The sequence below is a fragment of the Calidris pugnax genome, unplaced genomic scaffold (genome assembly GCF_001431845.1).
Source record: "Calidris pugnax isolate Ruff unplaced genomic scaffold, ASM143184v1 scaffold70, whole genome shotgun sequence".
Classification (NCBI taxonomy): Eukaryota; Metazoa; Chordata; class Aves; order Charadriiformes; family Scolopacidae; genus Calidris; species Calidris pugnax.
In genome coordinates, this window is record NW_015090862.1 from 14,101,494 (window position 1) to 14,114,009 (window position 12,516).

Here is a 12,516-nt window from a genome sequence, read left to right on the forward strand (position 1 = left end):
CAGTATGCTTTGTATATCCTGGAAGGGATATACCCAGATCTCCTCTTAAAATAGTGATGGAGTTCAGCCAAAGTATGATGGCTTTGGAGCCTCCTGTTCAGTATGTTCAAAACAGAGCTCCCTCTGGGCAATACCTGGCACCTAAGGTGATTGGGTTTTGGGTGCTTCCATGTCCTGCTTGAGCTTTCTCTGCTTTTCGTTTGCTCTTCCTCTTGGGGTTGTCTTTAAGATCTCTGTGAGGTACTTTCTCTCCAACTGCTGGGACAGAGGTGTCATCTTCTTTCTCTGCTGCTGTGTGTATTGGACCACTGTGGCTTCTTTCCCCTCGTTTTGTGCACCTGATAATCTCACATTTTCAACCCTTAAATCCCCATGGGGCAGCTTCCTTTCCTACCTACTCAAGATGGAATAAAAACTTCCAAGCCAAAGCTGTTGCCTTGCACATAACGAACCTTACCACGTGGCTGAATTGGAGTAGCCTAAGTACTAAGGCCTAAAAAAGAAGTCAAGGGAAAAGATGGTGATGGTTTTGTGCCATGAGATTATTTGGTGCTCCCCTAGGGACTCACCTGATAGAGGACATACAGTGGCTACAGTATTGAGATACATGCTTGGAAAGTCATCCTTGAGGCGCTGGTTAACTCATCCCCCATTCAGAGTTGGCAACACTGGTGGGAAGAAACCCTTCCCTCATCTGCAAGGTGTGAACGCTGGCTGTGGTTTTCTATGGTTCTGCAAGTTTTTGTCTCTTCGTTACCCGGGCAGACTGATACGTGAGCAGCCTCTGCAGATATTGGGATTTTAGCATTGCTGGCTTTTGCTGTTCTCTCATGGAAGCTGGTGGCTGACTGGCTTTTTAAATATCTCAGTTGTGCATCAATATCTGGCACTGTGGAGGGAAGAAATAAGCCTTTCTGTGAATGTGAAGTGTGCTGAACTAAAGCCAACGATTTTCAGAGTTTTTAATTACTAAACCATTCAAAACCTGCCACTTTTGAGAGAGATATTTTGACACCACTCGAAGGTTTTAACATCTGCTCTTTGTACAGAGCTGAGGCACTTGGTGGAATCTGTTTAATTTTTCATTGTCAGATATTTTCCTTTGTGTTCCTATAACAACAATAATATAGTTTGCAGAATGGGAACACTGTCAGCAAAGACAGCTAGGTTTTTCTGGTGCAAAAATTAGTTGTTACTGAATTCTCAGGAACTGAATATGAGCTCATGTTTGGGGAGTAGGGTTGGAGAAGAATTGCTTGGATTATAGTCCAGTTGAGACACTACTGCCTCCAAGACTTTGGATGAATGATTTCAATTACGCTTTCCCAGTTTATAAAACTTTACAGGGTGTTGTGGGCTTTGAGTAATATTTTCAAAGCGATAAAAGCAATGGTTGCTACTAGGATAGAAATGTCTGTCAAACCACATAGACCTACCAATTGCTTATCATGGGCTGTGGCTGGACATTTACTGGTTTTAGTGAAGGTTTTAATCGTGGTGGTGAAATGCTGTCATTTGGGAGACTGTCAAATGCTTTAATGGTCATGGTAATCACTGGTATTCAGTTTATCCATGTGTTTTCTACTTGCAGTCAAGGCAAAAAAGAAAAAAAAAAAAAAAGAGCTGTGATGCGTGGCACTTCATTGAAACCAGAAATGTGCTACTTGATGTGGTTTGGAAGAGTTGTAAAAGTGGGGGAAGGCCTAAGAAGTTCTCATTTGAGGTACCTGTTTCATACCTGATCGTTCCACTCATTTCATAGAGGAACCAGGACAAAGATGCTCTGCTTCCCACTGGGCTCTCAAACAGTTAGAGCCCTGCCCTGGCCTGAGGAGGAGGGAGCAGCAGGTGCCTTTCCTCTTGTCATCTGCCCAAGAGGCAGGTTTCGTAATGCCAAGTGAGCTGGTGAGACAGCCCACCAACGGCAGTGGGCATCCCTTATGCCAAAGAGGCATATCAGTCATACTTACTGTTTTTAATTCTTTCTTTATAGCACTGGCACAGAGAATAAGATCAGATTCCTGCATCCTGCCTGGGCTTAATTAGCTACTCTGTAAAGCTGTGTCACTGTTAAGATGCTGTAGCTCTCCCAAAACGATCCATTTTATAAATGTGTTTTTCCCTCCTTGGTTTCCTACAACTCTACCTCCACCCAGAGCTGCCAGCCAGATCGGCTTCACACGTAGGAGGGCTGGCTGGGCTGTGGGGTTGATTCGGGTCCTCGATACCAGGTGGGAGTCTGCCATGTGGGCTGGAGCCTCCCTGCAGCATCACGGAGATCCTCAGAGAGCTGCCCTTTAAGTCTGCTGTGGAAAGAGCGTGGGAAAGGATGCTGGTCAAGTGGGAGATGATATTCTCCAAAGTTTTGTGGAGACAGGCTATGTCTAACTCCCCGGTCTGCTTTCCAGGAGGAAACTAAAGCCATTGCTTTAGCCTGATTTTTGCATGCAGGCTGCTTGCTTGCATGTGTCATCCTCCTGCTCTGTCGCTTTGAGAGTGGCTTCTATTTGATTTTTTGGTCTAATCTTTTCAGTTTAATGAGGACCGGCCTTGAAAAGAAGCTTGTAGCCTTCTTTCCCAGCTGTTGCTCAGAAAACACGGCCCTTGCTCTTTGCTTCGTTTCCAGGCATTGCTCCTCCACTCGAGCTTTCAGAGAGGCTGCCAGCTTTAACTCTGGCAGCAGTTTTAGTGAGTGTCATGACAAGACTTCAGCACAACCGCCCGTCTCGTTTCCTGCTGTAACAAGCCTGGAACAAAGCAAGCTTGCTTTTCCTGGGGATCTAGTGATAAATTAGCCAGGGGGAGCAGGCTAATTGTCTGCACTTGTGGAAGAGGCAGCTGATAACCAGTATTTTATACCCCAAACTAACAAAATTCTCCCTGAAAATGCAGGCTCAATCAGAATATACAAGTAATTTCTCTAACGATTCAAATTGAACTTGAGGAAGCTCTAAATTGGATTTTGTATATACAGCCAAAAACATTTTAGCTCTGCAAACAACCGTGTTCTAGAATAGCAAAGCTGATGTTGTGTTTCTTGCTTTTTCCTACTGCATTCTCATTGGGATACCTCCATCCAGCTCTGGAGGCGATGTGGGTACCACGCGAAGGGCTGAGTGCCTTCTGTGTAGGTGGAGGTGTGATGACTTCCCATTCTGTGACAGCAACTTCCAAATGTTGTCCCTGTTGTTAAGGTTAGAGTATGCAGCTCCTCGGGGTATTAATTTCTGTCAGGTATTCATTGGGCTTCCCTGGATGCTGCAGTGGCATTGGCACAGGTTTGCAATCCAGCATTGCTCTTCAAAGCACTGTGCATGACACAGAGGGGATCCTTTGTTTTTAAAGCATAGCTGGGCTACTTCTCGGATGTTGGCTGCTCTGTTACTTTTCCCGTTGTCCTCCCATCTTTGTCTCCTGGATTCATTTTATCATTGATCTAAAGAGTTTTTGATAAAAAGTGCTGTTATCTTACTCTTTGGGTATATATAGAGCTTTATACAGGCTAGCCTGGATGCAGAGCAGAGGCTTTGTGGCTCTGGACAGGCTATTTTACCCTGTTACAGAGCCTCTGTTTTCAGAAACCATCAGTACTCTGATTTCCAGAGATGATTTTTATCAAGCCTGGCCCTGATCTCAATTTTATAGAATGTTCCCTGTTTCCTGCCACTCATAGACAATAATCAAGTTTAGGCAGCAAGCTGGTGATTAGATTTAATTCAAGACTTGGTCAGGAAGGCTCCAGTTAGGATGGGCACGTGGGCAACTTGATGAATTTCTGTGGCAATCAAAGGCAGACTGTGCAAAGCCAGGCAGATATCGAAGCCCGCAGCAGAATGAGGTGGACTTGCAGCATCTAGTGCACTGAACTGTGCTCAAGTATTGGCAGCCCTTTGGGATCTGAGGCCCACGGGGTGAAATGATGTCCATGAGAGCCAGGCTACATCTGTTTGCACCTTTAGACGTCAACGGAAAAGTGTGCAAACGTGTCAGTGAATGCAGTAACTTCTCAAATGTCATTCGGAAACATCCACTTGCAGGAAGTGAATGTGATGACTGGAGAAGTGCCACACAGCTTTGCAGTTCTCTTCCCCCTGATCTAGGGAAATACCTCTTGAAGTGCCTAACTGGGGGCTGGAAGGCACAGTCTGTGGATGGATGTGTGAAAACAAGAGGTATCCACCATTGCTGTAAGCTGTCAGCTCTTAATGTTGGTGCTTCTTAACTGTAGAGAGACTGAAGAGGAGAAGGAGATCCTCGAGGCTGGAGAAGAGCCTTGTTGACATAGCAGCTATGGGAGAGAACTGCTAGGGTGGGAGGGATAACTCTTCAGAGATGGGCAAAACACGAGAGAGAAGGTAGCTCTTTGCACAGATTCCTGCCATGACATGCAGCCATATACAGTCCGAGGCTTTTGGTTATGACTGTGAAAGAAAATCTTGTTCCTCTGGGTCTGTAGGTGGTCGTGCTGTTTAACTAACCTTCCCTTTCGAAGTCTTGGCAGACGGCCGTCTTTCTGAGAGGCTTTTACTTTTGATTAGGCACAGAGCTGAACTGAGTCAGTGTAGCTCCCAAGTGTATCCCAGGCATTGATGTGCCAAGCTGGCGCGGGAGCTGGAACAACACAGGGTTGCATAGCAGTCCCTATAAGGACCCTATTGCAAAAGTACAGTCTGTGTTTGCATTGCCTGGTAGACCTAAAGCTTGAGCCTGTAGTTCTGTTGCAAACTTGATTCATTTGCTTAAATCCCAGAGCTGACGTAGAACAGATCTACCATGGTCTCCACACCGTCCCCTAGGTCAAGGGTAGGTTAGCGTGGAGGGATGAGCTGCACTCATTGTGAGTCAGTTATTGCTTATAGTTAGTTTTGTCAGAGCTTTTTATCTTAAATGAGAGCTAGATCCTGTGTTGGGTTCAACCAGAAGGAGAGCTGATATAGGCTAGGCTGAGATTCTTCAAGTGAGTATGTCCCAAGCTTATGAAGAATCCTCAAAGTCATGCCAGCAGGACCGATGGGTCATTGTCCTGACCGTGTGTTTGATCTGCAATTAATGTAACCATTAGAAATGGTCATTGTGCACAAGAATCTGGGGCGATGAAGAGGCTTCATGTTCTCAGTGGTCAGGCACAGGGGTAGTGGTTCCTCAGCTGCTGTGAAGCTGCTGTGCCTCCCACTGCAAATTGCAGTTTGGTGACCTGTAAATGATGCGTATATGGTCGTCATAGTCAGAAATGGGTCATGTGAAGGCAAGTGTTTGGGCCAGCTTAAAATGCTACTTATTCTGGTTTTAGGGTTAAAAGCAAAGGAAACCAAACATGCAAACCCAACCCACATGCAATTGTTTGAGATAACTATTTCTACCCCCAGAGGGACACACTGCAAAGTACAGTAGGCTTTATCTTCTGGGGTGAGATCAGTTGTAACGCATCAGCACTTAAATATAACTTTGGTTTTAGAAACATGCTTAGAAATATGCTCAACCGGTGTTACCTTTCTGGGCCATAACCCAGCTATCATCTGGCTTTAGAGGCCATCATATTTTCCAGCTGAGTCAGTGTATATAGAGTTTATTAATAAATCAGAAGGAGCAGAGTCACTGTGAGTGCCCCTTGGCAAACCACTTCACCTCTGGGGTGTCTCAGGTTTCCAAGCCCCCAAACTGGGAAATGATACAGACTTCCCGTTGTGAAGATCTGCTACCGAGAGCCATCTGTCGTTAATAGCGAGCTGCCTCTTCTCCCTTTGGCTTTTCAGACCGATCGGTGAAAACGTTTTCCTCAAAGCATTGGCTTTGAAGGTAGAGTGATGATGGGTCCTTGTGCCTTCTCCAGCCAAGTTCCTCTCCCATCTTGTGCAAGCTTAAACAGTGGTGTACTGGAGCTGTGCCAGGGGACGGGTAATTAAGTGCCAGTCTTATTTTAAGGAAAGAGGACAGAGGTGAAGCAATCACTAATTGAGACATAATAGTGTAAGGCTTTGTGTAGGTCGTTTTGGTGATCAGACTGTTATTTGTGGTTTCTCTGTATGTCTGTCTCTTCTTTGCCGGGGTATGAAACCTTCGTATTTTTTAAAAGTGATTTCCAGCTTCAAGTATAAAAATTCCAATTGGTCAAATTTTGCCAAAAAACAATATTTCGTGAGAGATATGAGATAAATAATTCATAAAAATATGCCATGTCTCTGGTTCTTGAGAAATTCCAAGAAATAAAGTTAGTTTGCAGGCAAGTATGTGGTGCTATTACTCTTTGAAACAGCTTGTTTCAAAAGCGTCTTGTTACTGAAATCAACTTCAGGGATGCATTTTAAGATTTAGATGGCATCTCCAGATATATGCAAAGAGTTTCTGTGTTTCTGAAGAGATATATAAAAGCATCCTCTGTAAACCAAGAATGCCATTTTTGTTCATTGATACTGTAGAAGGGGAGAGAACAGAAGAAAATTCATGCCCTGGACTTGAAACAGAAAGGCAAGTTATTTTCTTCATCTGAGGATGAGTATTTAGTTCTGGGTCCTGACAGAGACAGAGCTGCCCAAGATCTGATAAAATGCCTTTTTAATTGGTTAGGTGTGTTGTACGCATTTAAAACCCTATTATAGGGCTCTCCCGATGTACTGCATTTGAAAGCCCTATTCACATGCATTTGCCCGGGGTCGATTTTGGCTTATGTGGCTCTCCAAGTCCCTATTTTCTCTTTCTCCAAGCAGGTAATAAGATTTCTTATTATCTTCTTGCTTATGACTCCTTCAAGGCTGCGGACAAAGGGACCTCAGCTGCTCTCTTGATATTATCTGGGCAGATAACAGTTGAATTTGAAAGGGTGGATTAAATAAGTGCTTCACTAATGTTGCCAGGCCTAACTTCATTATTGTGATCCTGCAAAGGAGGAGGGAAGAGGGGAGGGAAATGAGCTGTGTGAAGAAAACCGAGTGCCAGAACAGCGGAGCGTTGCGCGTGCATATATTTCTGTACATAAACAAATATGTGTATGTAGGCATATGGTACCTAAATTTGTAAGACCTTGCCTTCTTTCTTTCAGATCTATAAATTATTTATAGATCTAAGTAACATACAACACCTTCTGCTTTGAAAGAAAATACTCAAATTGAAGAGAGGAATGACTGCTCACATACACATTTTCCCACACGTTTCTTCCAGGGTTTTATGGTGGATCTGTCTCTGTGCAGGTAGTTGGGCCTTGGCTTATCAGGGAGGTATCTGGGAGCCTTTTTTAGGGACAAGAAAAATGCATCTCTCTTCTTTTGACTTCTGCTTCCCATGAGTCAAAGTTCCTTTGGCATCTTCTGAGCTTTTTCTCCTGTCTGTAGCATGTGGACATTGTGCCTCTGGCACGGGGGGCTTGGCTGCAACGTTCTCAGCCTGATGCAGTAAGACAGACACAGGGAAACAGAATTGTCTTCATAATCATCTCAATAGGTAATTATATACAAGTTCCTTTGCCTTGGTTTCCTCTGATGCACCTTATCTGTCAGGTCTGGTCAGACCAAAGTCTTCAGTGTAGGAATGATGCTGTTTTGACTGTATCAATTATCTAACGCAGTGAGGCCCTCCACTCTCCTGGGTCCTCTAAACATTAACAAAACAAATGCTCAGTGTTGAGTGCTTTGAAAATCTCAGATGAAAGGCAAAGTATTACTAGGAAGAATTAGCATCTCCTTCCCCTACGCATTGATCCATGGGGGAAGCGGTCCCCTTGGAGGCTGGAGAATGGAGCCAGCCTTGTGGATGTACTGATTTGTTCTGCATGATGATTTCTCTTGCAGTAATTGCACTGTCAGAGTGTTCATCAGCTAATGAAAACCTACTTCAATAACATCAAAAACCAAGGATAAGTGAGCCTTGGTTTTCTTTTTCTTCTTTTTTTTTTTTTTCTCTCTGAGCATCCGTTATTCATGAGCCAGTTCTGTTCACCACTCTGGCAGGTTGCAGGGGATAAGAAAACCTCATCCACCAGCCTAATGAAACCACATGTAGAAATGGGGACCTAGATAAGAAGTATCTTGCTTATCCAAGAGCATACGGGGTGGAAGGAGAAACCACAGAGGAAGTTTAAACTAATTTGAACCAAGCTTCAGTTGCACAAACTTTGAATTAGCCTTTTCTCGGTGCTGTGCTAGGGTCTGTTGTGCAGGCCAGGGCTCTCCTGCTCTTCCAGCCCAGATTTGTGGATGTGTTGGGTCCACCTGGCAAAGCAGAGCTCCAGGATTGCTTCTGCAAAAGGAGTGTTGGAAAAGTCCTGCTGAAATGCCGAAGTTCCTCACTGTTGTGGGGAGGCGTGCGCTCAGAGGGACATTCCAAACCCAATCATCTGGCCCTCTGTAAATTGTAGATATTCCTTGAGGCTGGAAGAAGAGAAGACAAAGGGGTGAGCGCAGGAAGGGTGCAAACTGTGCAAATCCAGCCTGTGGGACAGGAGGGACTTGGACACTCAGGAAGTTTGGATGGTTTTTGCAGTGTTTGAGTGTACCCTGACACTGAGCCGAGTCCCCACGCTGCGTTGTGGCTCCACTGCACGTTCCCTAACCTCTGTTGTTAAGCTGCAGACTAATGATAGTGCTCCAGATCCAAGCGACTAATGACATTATTCAATAAAGAGGGTGTTCTGGATCCCAGAAACGCACAGAGCAGTTTAAACAACAAAAAGCAGGGCGATGCTTGGTGGGTTTTGTTGTCTGCTGGCTGGCTTTCCTGGGGGAAGGGCAGAAGAGACGAGGCAGGGAGAGCCATTTGCATGAGTCAGTGAGGCCACAGTGGGCAAAGGAATCTCCTGGATCTGGTTGGAGAGAGGCAGACACCATAAGATTAAGAAGCTGAATAGCTCCCGTGCAGAAACCATGTTGGCTAATAAAATACTTCTTACTTGTGCAATTGAGTGAGACCAGCAACCTCGGTCTGTGCTTTGAGCGTTGGCATCCTCATGCCTCAGGGAGAGCTTGGGGGGGACAGGATGGAGTCCAGGCTCACACCCCCCAGCCCCACAAAAACTCTGGTCGGAGGAGACATTGAACCAAATGGATAAAGCAGGGAGTCGGGAAGAGCATGTGGATGGTGCTTCTGGTTGCCTCGCTTTCATCCTCCAAAATGAAGGTGTCACTTGATGGGAGATGAGAAGAATCCCACCGCCAGATTCTTCCCACCAGAAGAATCTGCCCAGCTTGCAGCATTTCCACCAGCCTTGCTTCTGCCCCAGCTCTGGGATGCTTTCACTGGAGCATCACTGTCGTCTCCTCTCCCTTTCTGAGCCAGAATGAACCCCTAAAATCTTGGTGGTGTGGTCAAAAAGTATGTTCCGGGTACTAAACCAAGGATTATATTTTGGAATGCTTATTTACTTTTTATTTTTTCTTTTCATTTGAAATTTCTAAGCAGAACGTTGTGTCAGACAGGAAAAGAAGATATTGTTCATTTTGAAGGCATCTTGGGGAAAATGCAGGAGCGATTAAAAAATGGCAGTTGTTAGAAGAGAAGAGACTTGAAACGGTCCCTTTCAGTTTGTAATGTGAAAACCTAAGGTTTTTTATGTGAAAATGGTTCTAATAAATTGTTAACTGGGGCTTTACTAATATCACATCCTGACCAAGGTTCAGAGCTGCATTAAGAATAGGTGTTATTGGGAATCCTGTTCTGTGCCTGTGTATCACGCCATTAGTGTTAAGAAATTGGTGTAAGGGGAGCAAGTCTGTGTTTAAAATTGTAATCTTGAGTTAGAAGAAAAACTTATTGTGCTATGAGGAAAAGTTTTATTTGCTTTTGGAGAGAGTTTGTTTCCACGTAGAGCTAATTTGGAGGTGATACTAGAGAGTGGAAAAGATAGTGGTTTGTCAGCCTATTTCCTCCTTTCCTGGGGGAAAATACACTGTGAAACATCACTGCTAAGGCACTAGGAAATCCATGCAAATTGGGAGGTGAGGTATTTCATCTTCTGTCTCAATTCTTCGCTCACCTCCTGTCTCCATGAGTGTTCAAATATTTGCTTACACTGGAAAACACAGATCAATAAATAACCGTGTTGTCAGAGATGTGATTTTGGTTTTGTACCCACAGTTTTCCCAGCACAGAACTAAGGGCAACGCTGTCTTATTTGCTATAGTTTATTTTGCTTACAAAAGCAAATAAGCTATTCAAATGCAATTCCTATGGCAAGCACAACTGCACCCATATTGAGGTGTGTGTCTGGGTGAGCAGGATGCCATTTGAACCACTGCAGGCTAGTAAAAGCAGCAAACTTCCCAGCATAGGCAAACCCTTAAATTGGATTGTCTGATCCATGAAATACTAGTGCTCTGTCTAAAATTTCCCTTAAAAGCCTTAAAACCCTGTACACGTTTCATCAGGGTCTTACAGTGTGATGGTGGTGGATTAGGTTTTAAACCGTAGTTAAGGCTTCCTGACTTCTCTGGGAATCTAAGTACTTTTTCTATGTTGATGCTGTCCTGTCAGTAATTGAACCCTCAGAGCATGGAGATGTTTCTTTTCTCATGAAAATGTAATGGAAATATGATGTTTAAACCAAAATAACGCACAGAGCAGTTTAAACAACAAAAAGCAGGGCGATGCTTGGTGGGTTTTGTTGTCTGCTGGCTGGCTTTCCTGGGGGAAGGGCAGAAGAGACGAGGCAGGGAGAGCCATTTGCATGAGTCAGTGAGGCCACAGTGGGCAAAGGAATCTCCTGGATCTGGTTGGAGAGAGGCAGACACCATAAGATTAAGAAGCTGAATAGCTCCCGTGCAGAAACCATGTTGGCTAATAAAATACTTCTTACTTGTGCAATTGAGTGAGTTAAGGCAGTGCCACCCAGCAGCCTCGGTCTGTGCTTTGAGCGTTGGCATCCTCATGCCTCAGGGAGAGCTTGGGGGGGACAGGATGGAGTCCAGGCTCACACCCCCCAGCCCCACAAAAACTCTGGTCGGAGGAGACATTGAACCAAATGGATAAAGCAGCACCCCCCAGCCCCACAAAAACTCCTCTCTCAGAGGAGACATTGAACCAAATGGATAAAGCAGGGAGTCGGGAAGAGCATGTGGATGGTGCTTCTAGTTGCCTTGCTTTCATCCTGCAAAATGAAGGTGTCACTTGATGGGAGATGAGAAGAATCCCACCGCTCTGCCCAGCTTGCAGCATTTCCACCAGCCTTGCTTCTGCCCCAGCTCTGGGATACTTTCACTGGAACAGCACAGGGAGTCGGGAAGAGCATGTGGATGGTGCTTCTGGTTGCCTCGCTTTCATCCTCCAAAATGAAGGTGTCACTTGATGGGAGATGAGAAGAATCCCACCGCCAGATTCTTCCCACCAGAAGAATCTGCCCAGCTTGCAGCATTTCCACCAGCCTTGCTTCTGCCCCAGCTCTGGGATGCTTTCACTGGAGCATCACTGTCGTCTCCTCTCCCTTTCTGAGCCAGAATTAACCCCTAAAATCTTGGTGGTGTGGTCAAAAAGTATGTTCCGGGTACTAAACCAAGGATTATATTTTGGAATGCTTATTTACTTTTTATTTTTTCTTTTCATTTGAAATTTCTAAGCAGAACGTTGTGTCAGACAGGAAAAGAAGATATTGTTCATTTTGAAGGCATCTTGGGGAAAATACAGGAGCGATTAAAAAATGGCAGTTGTTAGAAGAGAAGAGACTTGAAACGGTCCCTTTCAGTTTGTAATGTGAAAACCTAAGGTTTTTTATGTGAAAATGGTTCTAATAAATTGTTAACTGGGGCTTTACTAATATCACATCCTGACCAAGGTTCAGAGCTGCATTAAGAATAGGTGTTATTGGGAATCCTGTTCTGTGCCTGTGTATCACGCCATTAGTGTTAAGAAATTGGTGTAAGGGGAGCAAGTCTGTGTTTAAAATTGTAATCTTGAGTTAGAAGAAAAACTTATTGTGCTATGAGGAAAAGTTTTATTTGCTTTTGGAGAGAGTTTGTTTCCACGTAGAGCTAATTTGGAGGTGATACTAGAGAGTGGAAAAGATAGTGGTTTGTCAGCCTATTTCCTCCTTTCCTGGGGGAAAATACACTGTGAAACATCACTGCTAAGGCACTAGGAAATCCATGCAAATTGGGAGGTGAGGTATTTCATCTTCTCTCTTAATTCTTCGCTCACCTCCTGTCTCCATGAGTGTTCAAATATTTGCTTACACTGGAAAACACAGATCAATAAATAACCGTGTTGTCAGAGATGTGATTTTGGTTTTGTACCCACAGTTTTCCCAGCACAGAACTAAGGGCAACGCTGTCTTATTTGCTATAGTTTATTTTGCTTACAAAAGCAAATAAGCTATTCAAATGCAATTCCTATGGCAAGCACAACTGCACCCATATTGAGGTGTGTGTCTGGGTGAGCAGGATGCCATTTGAACCACTGCAGGCTAGTAAAAGCAGCAAACTTCCCAGCATAGGCAAACCCTTAAATTGGATTGTCTGATCCATGAAATACTAGTGCTCTGTCTAAAATTTCCCTTAAAAGCCTTAAAACCCTGTACACGTTTCATCAGGGTCTTACAGT

The 12,516-nt window shown here is 44.4% G+C and overlaps 1 protein-coding gene across 1 annotated transcript in view; it reads left to right on the forward strand.

Moving 5' to 3' along the window:
• Positions 1 to 12,516, forward strand: part of SLCO3A1 (solute carrier organic anion transporter family member 3A1) — a 143,550-nt gene that overhangs the window by 55,664 nt on the left and 75,370 nt on the right. The gene's annotated exons all lie outside the window — the stretch shown is intronic.